Here is a 2949-nt window from a genome sequence, read left to right on the forward strand (position 1 = left end):
GCCTCGGCGGGCGCTGCCTGCGGGTCTGAGTCGGTCAAAGACGGGGGGAGGAGCGGGAGGTGCCGCCGGCCACCCGCTCCAGACAACAACGCCCTCAAGCGAGGTCACCGGGACCGGGGGAAAGCCGCGGCAGGCTCGACTCCCCCGGGCCCTTCAGCGTTCCAGAGTGCCGGCGACCGCCACCGGCCGCCGGTCTTTGCCCGTCGCCCTCACGGTGGGAAAAGAAAAAAGAAAAAAAAAACACCAGGCGCCACGCCTCGCCCGCGCCATCGCCGGGGATCGGAGCACGGGGAAAGCCTACCCCCCGGCCACCTGCGTTCGGCTGCCGGCCACCGGGACCGGCTGCCATTGATCTTCCCCCGCTCAGCGGGCTCCAGCTTAGGGCCGGAGAAAAAGGACGGGGCGCCGCCGCCGCCTCGCCCGCCGCGTGCAGACTTTCTCGTCGAGCCCTCCGGCGACGGGGGAAGCCGGGGTAGGCCAGACGCCACGGGCCGCCCGCGTATGGCTCGCGCCGGCAAAAAGGAGGCCGAGGCGCCGCCGCCTCGCCCGCGCCATCATCGGGCCCTCCTCCCTGGGGGGGGCCGGGGAAAGCCGCGGCAGGCTCGAAACCCCCCGGCCGTCTGCGTGCGCCCGGCTGCCGGCCACCACGACCGGCCGCCGCTCTCTGCCCGCTTGGCGGGCTCCGGCTTAAGGCCGGAGAAAAACAAAGGACGAGGTGCCGCCACCTCGCCCGCCCCCATCCCCTGGCCCTCAGGAGCCGGCGGCGGCCGCCGCGGCGGGCTGGGCTCTCGCAGGCATCTCTGCCTCGGGGCCTCTACCAGCACTCGCCATCGCCATCATCGGGCCCTCGGGGGGACGGGGGAAAGCCGCGCCGAGCTCCGCTGCGCTCCCCCCGCCCTTCCAGCGTTCGAGTGCCGGCGGCGGCCGCCGCCGCCGGTCTTCGCTCTTCGCCCTGCCCCGCGGGAGCCGAACCGTCCGGGGGAACCGCCACTACGCCCGCCGAGCGCCCCACTTGGCCGGCCGAGGCGAGGGCGTTGCAGCCGCTGGCTAGCGCCGCTCTCGGAGGCGAGTCCCCACTCCCTCCTATAGTACGGACAGGCACGTCCCCGCCCCCGGCAAGCTGCAAGAACGGTGCCTCCGCCCACCGGGGGGGCGCGCCGCCGCCGCCGCCTTTTACGATGACGTAACTGGAGGCAGCGAAAAACAGCGACCCCTTGGGCAGCTCCGAGCAGGCGGCGGGGACAACACGTCTACCCCTCAGCCCCGGAAACGCGACCAAGTCCCGCCGGAGCCCGGTAGACGTGGCCACCCTTTTCGCCGGACGCGCCGACAGCGACGGTCCGCGCTCTCCGGGGACCGCCGCCGGCCGCCGCCGGCCCCGGAGCCGGGTCGACCTGGCGGCCACCTGCGGAGCCGGGTAGACCTAGCGGCCGCCACCGGCCGCGGAGGCGGGTAGACGTGGCGTCCGGCCGCGGAGGCCGGTAGACGTGGCGTCCGGCCGCGGAGGTCGGTAGACGTGGCGTCCGACCGTAGAGGTCGGTAGACGTGGCGTCCGGCCGCGGAGGCGGGTAGACGTGGCGTCCGACCGCGGAGGCCGGTAGACGTGGCGTCCGGCCGCGGAGGCGGGTAGACGTGGCGCCCGGCCGCGGAGGTCGGTAGACGTGGCGTCCGACCGCGGAGGCGGGTAGACGTGGCGTCCGACCGCGGAGGTCGGTAGACGTGGCGTCCGGCCGCGGAGGTCGGTAGACGTGGCGTCCGACCGCGGAGGTCGGTAGACGTGGCGTCCGACCGCGGAGGTTGGTAGACGTGGCGTCCGGCCGCGGAGGCCGGTAGACGTGGCGTCCGGCCGCGGAGGCGGGTAGACGTGGCGCCCGGCCGCGGAGGTCGGTAGACGTGGCGTCCGACCGCGGAGGTCGGTAGACGTGGCGTCCGACCGCGGAGGCCGGTAGACGTGGCGTCCGGCCGCGGAGGCGGGTAGACGTGGCGTCCGGCCGCGGAGGCGGGTGCACGTGGCGGCCGGCCGCCACGTGCTCCGGAGCCGGCTGGACCGGCCAGCCCGGTTCTCCCCAGGCCGAGCTGTGGGTGGGTGGTGGTGGGGGCTAATTTCTACTTTTTTCCCCTTTTTCGGGATTTACGCGAATCTGGCGCAAGGGCCACCCCGTCCCTGTTTCAGCAGGGCGGCGGGGGGTCGTGGGGGGGGGGTCCGGGGGGGTTAACTTTTTTTTTTCCCCTTTTTCGGGATTTACGCGAATCTGGCGCAAGGGCCACCCCGTCCCTGTTTCAGCAGGGCGGCGGGGGTCGTGGGGGGGGGTCCGGGGGGGTTAACTTTTTTTTTTCCCCTTTTTCGGGATTTACGCGAATCTGGCGCAAGGGCCACCCCGTCCCTGTTTCAGCAGGGCGGCGGGGGTCGTGGGGGGGGGTCCGGGGGGGTTAATTTTTTTTTTTCCCCTTTTTCGGGATTTACGCGAATCTGGCGCAAGGGCCACCCCGTCCCTGTTTCAGCAGGGCGGCGGGGGGTCGTGGGGGGGGGGTCCGGGGGGGTTAACTTTTTTTTTTCCCCTTTTTCGGGATTTACGCGAATCTGGCGCAAGGGCCACCCCGTCCCTGTTTCAGCAGGGCGGCGGGGTTCGTGGGGGGGGGGGGTCCGGGGGGGTTAACTTTTTTTTTTCCCCTTTTTCGGGATTTACGCGAATCTGGCGCAAGGGCCACCCCGTCCCTGTTTCAGCAGGGCGGCGGGGGTCGTGGGGGGGGGTCCGGGGGGGTTAACTTTTTTTTTTCCCCTTTTTCGGGATTTACGCGAATCTGGCGCAAGGGCCACCCCGTCCCTGTTTCAGCAGGGCGGCGGGGGTCGTGGGGGGGGGGGGTCCGGGGGGGTTAACTTTTTTTTTTCCCCTTTTTCGGGATTTACGCGAATCTGGCGCAAGGGCCACCCCGTCCCTGTTTCAGCAG

This window comes from Aptenodytes patagonicus, unplaced genomic scaffold, assembly GCF_965638725.1.
Source record: "Aptenodytes patagonicus unplaced genomic scaffold, bAptPat1.pri.cur scaffold_625, whole genome shotgun sequence".
Taxonomy (NCBI): Eukaryota; Metazoa; Chordata; class Aves; order Sphenisciformes; family Spheniscidae; genus Aptenodytes; species Aptenodytes patagonicus.